General features: G+C 39.5%; 1 pseudogene; it reads right to left on the bottom strand.

The window, feature by feature from the left end:
• Nucleotides 1–1,188: 1,188 nt before the first annotated feature.
• Nucleotides 1,189–9,020, bottom strand: LOC113041182 (acidic mammalian chitinase-like; annotated as a pseudogene).

The following is a 9,020-nucleotide window of genomic DNA, read 5'->3' as shown; positions in this document are numbered from 1 at the left end:
GAAAAAATGGAAAACATTTGAGTTGGAGAGTACTGAATATACACACACACACACACACAGATATATATACTGGCAAAATTCAACACATTTTCTTTGCAGAGGTGGAGCACTGATTATTTCTTAGGCCAGTCGCAGCACAAGCAGTCAGGATTGTAGAAAGTTCCATCAGGGCAATTCATCACATAGGTCCCGCCATTAGAACACTGAATGAAGGTTGCAGGGTCGTGTGGGTTTACATATAACCCGTCCAGTTTGCCTACACAGAACTCTGAGGGAACAGCCTTGGATGCTGTGGTCTTATCAGGCTTTTGTGTTGGATTTGGGGAGCCAGGTGAAATATCTGGAGGAGGAAATTTGAATTGGACATTTTATCTTAGTTTTGCAGTTGTTAATCTAGTTTATTACAATCATCTGGATTAAGCTCTTTTGTTGTTAACAAATCTAAACCAATGATTCCTCATTCCATCCACTTTCAGAAGGCTAAACTATGTGCTTTTGCACAGAAACACAAAGTGTCTCCCTGACATGGCCACATCAACTCTACTGCAGCTCCTGAAACCACGCCTTCTGTCTTTGCATGTGTAACCCATCTCTCTCGGGTCCTGACCGCCACACCTCCTTCTCGTTCCGTGTGGGTCTCGAACCCAAATGGAAGCAGACACATTAACAGGGAGGCTAAATGACTGCAGCCACTAATGTCAGTCGCTACTGTGATTCTTTTTTCAGGGGAGTGAGGTTTACCTTGTGCAGCACCTACTCGCTGGGCTCTGTTACACATGAACATTTCAGTGGCATTACAGAAATATTTCCATGTCATGACGTAGACATGTGGGGGCGTGTTTGAATAAGGCGTTTTAGCCCAGTCTGGATCAGCCATCTCTTTTAGATAGAATAAATCCTTTAGTGGGACACACTGAGCTTTGTAACTCTGCAGATCTTATACATGCACAAACAGCTACATAACACACTAAAGAAAAGGAAAAATAGGAATCGTATCGTATGACCTCTTTTAAAAAAATTCTAAATAATTACCAGAAAACATAAACGTAAAGTGTGAAATTATTACGGCATTACTGAAACCAAATAGTTTTACAAAAACCTGCCAAAGTTCTAAACATTTCCCTTGCAGGAGTGGAATATTGACAACATGAGGTTCATTCTTACGCCAGTCGCAGCACATGCAGCCAGGATTGTAGAAAGTTCCATCAGGGCAATTCATCACATAGGTCCCGCCATTAGAACACTGAATGAAGGTTGCAGGGTCGTCTGGGTTTACATATAACCCGTCTTGTTTGCCTACACAGAACTCTGAGGGAACAGCCTTGGATGCTGTGGTCTTATCAGGCTTTTGTGTTGGATTTGGAGAGCCAGGTGAAATATCTGGAGGAGGAAATTTGAATTGGACATTTTATCTTAGTTTTCCAGTTGTTAATCTAGTTTATTACAATCATCTGGATTAAGCTCTTTTGTTGTTAACAAATCTAAACCAATGATTCCTCATTCCATCCACTTTCAGAAGGCTAAACTATGTGCTTTTGCACAGAAACACACAGCGTCTACATGACATGGCTACATCAACACTACTGCAGTTCCTGAAACCACGCCTTCTGTCTTTACATTTGTAACCCATCTCTCTCGTGTCCTGACCGCACACCTCCTTCTCGTTCCGAGAGGTCTCGAACCCGGGTCTCAAACATGAAGGCAGATGCATTAACAAGGAGTTTAAATGACTGCAGCCAGTATAATGTCAGTCATTGGTGTGTCTCTTTGGGATCAGGGGAGTGAGGTTCACCTGCACACCACCTACTCACTGACCTCCGTTTGAATCACCCCCGTAAACCTCACTACCATCTGGGTCACGGCACTAATGTAACCCCTCTCCCCGGCGTGGGAGGCGGACACACTAACAAGGAGGCTAACAGGAACACATGACCACATGTTCCTGTGGCTCAAGTGGTAGAGCATTGGGTTAGCAGCTTGAGGTTGTGGGTTTGATTCCCAGGGAACACATGTTAGGTAAAAAATGTTAGCCTGAATGCATTTTAAGTCCACTTTGGATCTGTTAAATGCATAAATGACTTCAGCCACTAGTGTCAGTCACTAGTGCATCTCTTGAGATCAGGGTAGAGAGGTGTTAAATGCACAGCACCTACTCACTGGCCTCTGTTACACATGAACATTTCAGTGGCATTACACAAATATTTCCACATCGTGACGTAGACATGAGGGGGTGTGTTTGAATGAGGCGTTTTAGCCCAGTCTGGATCAGCTTCTCTTTTAGATAGAATAAATCCTTTAGTGGGAGACTTTGAGCTTTGTAACTCTGCAGTTCCCTTTCAGTCGGTCATGTTCTACATTACATCAGAAAGAGACTGAAGAATGGGGATCTCGCCCAAGAGCCCAATCACCTTCGAGTGGTAACAAAACGAGCCAATGGAGCACAGACTACCTTGGTCTGTGGAATTTGCATCACAAGCTCTGCCCCGCAGTGCGGGTAAATAAAAAGGAACGCGAGCAACTCGCACTCAAGCTTTCGCTTCGGAGCCGAGCACATCACTTGCTGCTTTCACTGACACAATTTTGAAATACATGCCTACACTTTATTGGCTGAATAACTGGCACAAAGATGACTCTGAAGGTAGAGATGGAGGCGGCAAGAGAAAAGGTGAAGACTGGGGATTTTCATTTTGTATAAATTGTATTTGAATTGTGATCAATGTTTTATCAATCAATTGCCCATATTTAATAAATAAGAAGCAAATATATTGGCACGATCACTTGCATTGCATGTGAACTGCAGGTCGCCGAAACTCAGCCTGTGCCTCGCAGATTTGAGAAATATAGGCTATATATTACAGAAAGTGTGAATACTTTTAAACGAAAATATTCTAACCAAAATAAATAGGCTACTCTCTGATTATGTAATAATGTAATATATCCATATGAAATGTGTATTTCTCTCTGGCGTTCATGGTGAGTCCGCATCGTCAACTTTATCTTTGCAGCGACACAGAAAACACCAGTTTATTTCTAAACAATTAAATGTCTCCTTGCTAATTTAGACACATTCTTAATCATTACTTTAGCCAGTTCTTCGTGGCAAGCTTGTGTGCAGTAATAACGCTTATTATCCTGTAGACCAGTGATCCTCAAATCTGGCTCGCGAGATCCACTTTCCTGCAAAGTTTAGCTCTAACCCTAATCAAACACGCATGAGTTTGCTAATCAGTGTCTTCAGGATCATTAGAAAATCACAGGCAGGTGTGTTTAATTAGAGTCGGAGCTAAACTCTGCAGGAAACTGGATCTCGCGAGCCATATTTGAGGATAACTGCTGTAGACTATCGCCTATTTAAGTAATTAAATTAATTAAATTAAAAGGGGCGATTTGTCCGCGAATGGCTTAAATAAACAACTACTAGTCAACTAGAAAAAAAATTAGTCAGCGGCAGCCCTTATTCCTCATATTTTCGAACCAGCAGGCCATTCTGGTTTGAGCGAGCAACCTCACGGAATGAGTGAGCGGAGCGGGATATTCAGAAATGTGCTCTCCGCTCACGAGCTCTTGGCGGGTTTTCCTGATAACGATTGATCTTAGCGTTTGAGAGTGTTTCCTACGAGTAATTTTACGATCGTTCATTATTGTTTCACGGGCTTTAAGTGCTACTTAGGAGTCGCTCTCTGTTTGTCAAGTGCTGAAATGTCATCTTAGAATGGCTCGTAATAGTAGGCCTAGTACGCGATTCCAGACAGACAACTTGGATATAATAACTTTAATACAATGCAACATTATATTATATTATAGCGTATTATACTTGACATAATCATATATAATGTACTTTATATACAGTAGAGAGAGAGAGAGAGAGACGTTATTGGTTTTCTTCTTTGACATACCCCCCCCCCCCCCCGAGTCTTTGAAGCATTTCGTACATTTGTTATTTTATTAGTTTTTTATTATTATTTTCAGTCATTCAATTTAAATGTGTATTTCTGTTTTTTTCTGCCCCTTTTAATTGTTTCATTTATAAATGTATAAAAAGAGGAAAAAAAAAGAGAACGAGTCATAAAGTGTACAATAAAGCACAATCAAAGCACAAGGGCTTTACGATTACTCAAGCACCCGTAGATCTATGATGATTTTCAAGTACTAATTAAGTTACGTTGCTTTTGGGAAACAGACCGTAATATTAAGACCAGTTGTACAATCGTTTTTTAAAAATTTCTTAGGCTTACAAAGCTTTTGGGAAACTCAGCCCTGATCGGAACAGACCCGAAAGTCACTGTCTGCTGAACTTGCAGAAACATCAAAATAGACATAGCCAGACTAGACTATTTAAGTACTAATTACAATAATTTTTTTATAATTCTTGACAAAATTAGAATATATTCAGTTCAGTTTTTTGCCTAGTTCCTATGTCTATGGCCCAATGACACTAAGATGAGCATTTAATACTTTTAAAAAATGCGGGTCAGGAAGCAGTTCGGGTACAATATTTTCTTTTTCTTTTTTTGCGGTCCGAGTTGCCGGTGGGTTAGTTGAAAACGTTGGTCGGGTTGTTTATACACTGACCCACACATCACTGACTTCCACCCTGTGGGCTGGGTACCTCAGAGTTCAAGTGTATCACCACCTTTTGGTTGACACCTGCCTTTGTAAGTCGTCCTACAAGCAGACAGCCTGCTAGCATATGTCCAGCTGGAATATGCTACCCAGTGTATTCTGTGTCAGCTATAGCCCCTCCCTCGTGCTGTCCTCACGACAGGGTGCTATCACTCACACGGGTCACTGGAAGACAGCCATGTGGCGTTTTGTAAGGGACCCCATTCGTCAGTCTCTTTCTGACGTAACGTAGAACATGACCAGCTGAAAGGGAACGTCTAGGTTACATATGTAACCCTCGTTCCCTGAGGGAGGGAACGGAGACATTACGTCCCTTTGCCACATCGCTGTTCTGCTGAACGCCCAGGTCACTGACTCGGCTCCTCAGCGAAGACTTGAGTGCAAGTTGCTCGTGCTGCTCCTTATATACCTGCACTCGCGATGCAAATTCAGCAGACCAAGGTACTGTGTGTACCATTGGCTCGTTTTGTTACCACTCGAAGGTGATTGGACTCTCGGGTGAGATCCCACTTTTATCAGTCTCTTTCTGACATAACGTCTCCTTTCCCTCTCTCAGGGAACAATGGTTACATACGTAACCTAGACAATCTTATACATGCACAAATAGCTACATAGCACTAAAGAAAAGGAAAAATAAGAATTGCATCATATGACACCTTTATATAATCATAATAATAATAATAATAATAATAATAATAATATTAAAATAATAATAATCTTCCTGGCGTGGGAGGTGGACGCACTAACAAGGAGGCTAAATGACTGCAGCCACTAGCATCAGTCACTAGTGCGTCTCTTGAGATCAGGCGAGTGAGGTAACAGAGGTGGCCTCTGTTACACATGTGGGGGCGTGTTTGAATGAGGCGTTTTAGCCCAGTATGGATCAGCCTTCTCTTTTAGACAGAATAAATCCTTTAGTGGGAGACTTTACGCTTTGGAACTCTGCAGATCTTATACATGCACAAATAGCTACATAACACACTAAAGAAAAGGAAAAATAGAAATCGCATCATATGATTTAAAAATTTATAAAATAAAACACTTACCAGAGGTAAAGGTAAAATGTGAAATTATTATGGCATTACCGATACCAAATAGTTTTACAAAAACCTGCCAAAGTTCTAAACATTTCCCTTGCAGGAGTGGAATATTGACAAGAGGTTCATTCTTACGCCAGTCGCAGCACAAGCAGTCAGGATTGAAGAAAGTTCCATCAGGGCAATGCATTTCATGGGGCATTCCATTGGAACACTGAATGAAGGTTGTACGGTCATCTGGGTTTACATATAACCCGTCCTGTTTGCCTACACAGAACTCTGAGGGAACTGTCGAGACAACATGAGGTCTTGTGGCATGAGATCCAGTGGTGGATGCTGTTGTTGTGGTCTTACCAGGCTCATAAGCTTTTCACAAGCTTTAAAATAATGTAGTGGTAATGAACCACTATGAACAAATTTCAAGTCAAATCAATATTTTACATACAGTATATGTATTCATTTAAGGAGAGTAGCTGTGCTCCTTATAATTATTGTACAGTCAGTCAGTCATTATCAGACACAGACTCAACTGTAGATTATTATTTTTATTCTTAAAAAAAGTACTTAAAAAGGCAATCGATTATTATTAATTAATCAATTATAATGATTTATCAGGTGTATGGAAGCTAATTTTTGCCACATAAGGAAAAAAATAATAATGGATTTGTAATTCATAATTATGACATAATGGGATACGAAGTCATTATAAAATCATAATTGTTAATCTCAGTTTCTATAATTATAACTTAGTATCTGGTCATTTCGAATTCTTGTCTCATACATTTTTTTATAGACTTTTAATGTCATAATTATGATTTACCAAAGCATGATTTTTTCTTCTGTGACAATAATGCCCTTAATAAAGATATGAGATGTACCTCTATTAAGAAGTGTCCTGAGATGTCCAATGAGGGGGTATTCGCCCTGATCACAGAACTGTCCTGTAAAGTCATCAAGATCCAGAGCTTGGTTATTTTGAGTTATTTTGAGCAAGAGAGCTGCATTACATTTCATGTATTTCCCAATCTTTATGATATATCCTTACCTTATTCTCAAAGCTTTCCTTGTTGTCGAATCCCACCCATTCATGTCCTTTTGTTGCATAAGGAACTTTCTGATCATCAATCCATTCCACAGAGGTTCCTTGAAGGAAAGTACAGACCTGATGGGAGATTATCGGTTCATTACTCTTCTGATTTTATTCTGCCCAATCAAATAACAAGCTGTAATGTACAGTAAATGCATGTGTTCAGGTTGAAGGTAAGACCTCATAATAGGACCAGAATCCGTCCTCTCTGGTGTAGTTTCCAGCTGATCCAGGACCATTAGCTGAAGCTCCAACTCCACTGGGTCCAGAAAGTGAAGACAGGCGAAATGTTCTTCCATATGTAGCAAAGCCCATCCTCAGCTTCTCCACAGGAGCGCCCTGATCTCTCCAGTATCTCATTGCAAAATCCTGCATTGTCATGACAAATCACTTATTTCCTGTTGCATGTTTCCAGCTTCTTGTTATTTGGAATGACTCACGGTCTCATTCACAATCATTTAAATGTTACACATGAAGTTAAGAATACAGTAGGATATATGGCCGTCTTACAGTGTTATAGATGTTCCCTCCTGGGTATCCAGAGCCAGCGTACAGAGGACTGTTGTGCCCGGTGACATTTTCCCATGAACCGTAGAAGTCATAGGTCATCACATTAATGAAGTCCAAATACCTGCATAACCAGAAGTTCAGAGTCATCAGCTCAGACTCAAGACATAGAAGCAAATAATGAGGCAGACTGTGAAGGTCTTGGCCAGACTACATATTCATTTGATTCATATTCATTCATCTAAAAATTCTTCAGAAGACACACTTGGCAATTTCTGCAATTTCATAACCAGCATCAATGGTTCCTTTCTGAGCAGCCACTAGAGCAGTGAGCATGAGTCTGGGACGTCCAGTGGCAGCACCCTCTGCCTCATAAGCTTCCAAGAGCTCCTGTAATAGTCACATGTTTGCAGTAGATTAAGGTCTGTTTTTTTATTCAAAATAAATAAATAAATAAAATAAAAAATGTAAAATATTACAAATTACATTATTTTTGCATTATTTTTAGGTCACTTGTCAAAAGATAATTTTTTTGGGTTTGATCGTGTACAGACGGTCAGATATTCTTCTTCCTCTGAAGTTTTAGAAAAATGCAAATAGAAGTGTTTTCACCTTTGGACTTCTGTTCATGTTTGCTCATTCTTTCCCTGATTATCTTTCCTTGTTGTCTTTTACTTAAACATTAATCTATGCTATTATCTCATCATATAAACAGCACAACTAGATTTTAAAGAAATGTGTAAAAAAAATATCTGTAAACACTGCAGTACCTTACAGAGCAGAGTGAACCTCTGCTTGTCTTCTGGAGGACTTCCACGGGAACCTGGATACTCCCAGTCCAGATCCAGACCATCAAAGCCATGTTTCCTCAGAAATGTGATGGAGGACTGAATAAACGTCGTCCTGTTTGCTGGTGAGGACACCATGATACTAAACCTGATGAGAAGTACCATGAAGATGAAATAAACAGTTACATTTAACACATATCCTTCAAAATTCACTGTTTTAAGCAGGATTCTTACTGTTCTGAGCCAAAGTTCCATCCTCCGACAGCCAAGAGAGTTTTCAAGCTGGGATTTCTGTCATGTCAAATATTTATATCATTAATAGGTGTAATGCTGTCTAACAAATTATCACTCTTGAAAACTAATGCATTCCATCAGATACATACTTTTCCTTTAGTCCATTGAAAGATTCGTAGAGAGTTTCATCATTCCATTCAAAAGTGCTCAACTCATTTGCCGGATTAATGATGGAAAAAGCATAAATTAAATGAGTGCACAGCTGTGGATCCACATTTTCTGGCATGTACTTGCCAACACCAGGTCTGTACTGAGACCAGTTTGTGAAGTAGCATATCAGTTCGGAGGCCCATCCTGATAAAAATAATATAATATAATATAATATGATATGATATGATATGATATGATATGATATGATATGATATGATATGATATGATATAATATATTCTTCTTCTCATTATTATTATTATTAGGAATTGAAAAACAAATAAAAAAAATAAAATACCGAAGTGACAATGCCAGGGAAAAACCTGAAAGACAAAACAGAATGTTACAATTTATAACATATAAAACACTCCAAGGCCAACAAGCTCTTTCGTTCTGTAAGATCAACATTAACTTACCAGCTAGAAAAATAAATTTGGTCATCATAATGTGATGGTTGTTTCAGTCAAGAAGTTCTGTCTGCTACTGTTGTATGAAAGACAGAAGTTATCGTTTATATAACACGTCAGTGTCACTCC

The sequence above is a fragment of the Carassius auratus genome, chromosome 23 (assembly GCF_003368295.1).
Source record: "Carassius auratus strain Wakin chromosome 23, ASM336829v1, whole genome shotgun sequence".
Taxonomy (NCBI): domain Eukaryota; kingdom Metazoa; phylum Chordata; class Actinopteri; order Cypriniformes; family Cyprinidae; genus Carassius; species Carassius auratus.
Note: the sequence above shows the minus strand (reverse complement) of the source record. Positions and strands in the feature narration are given on the sequence as shown.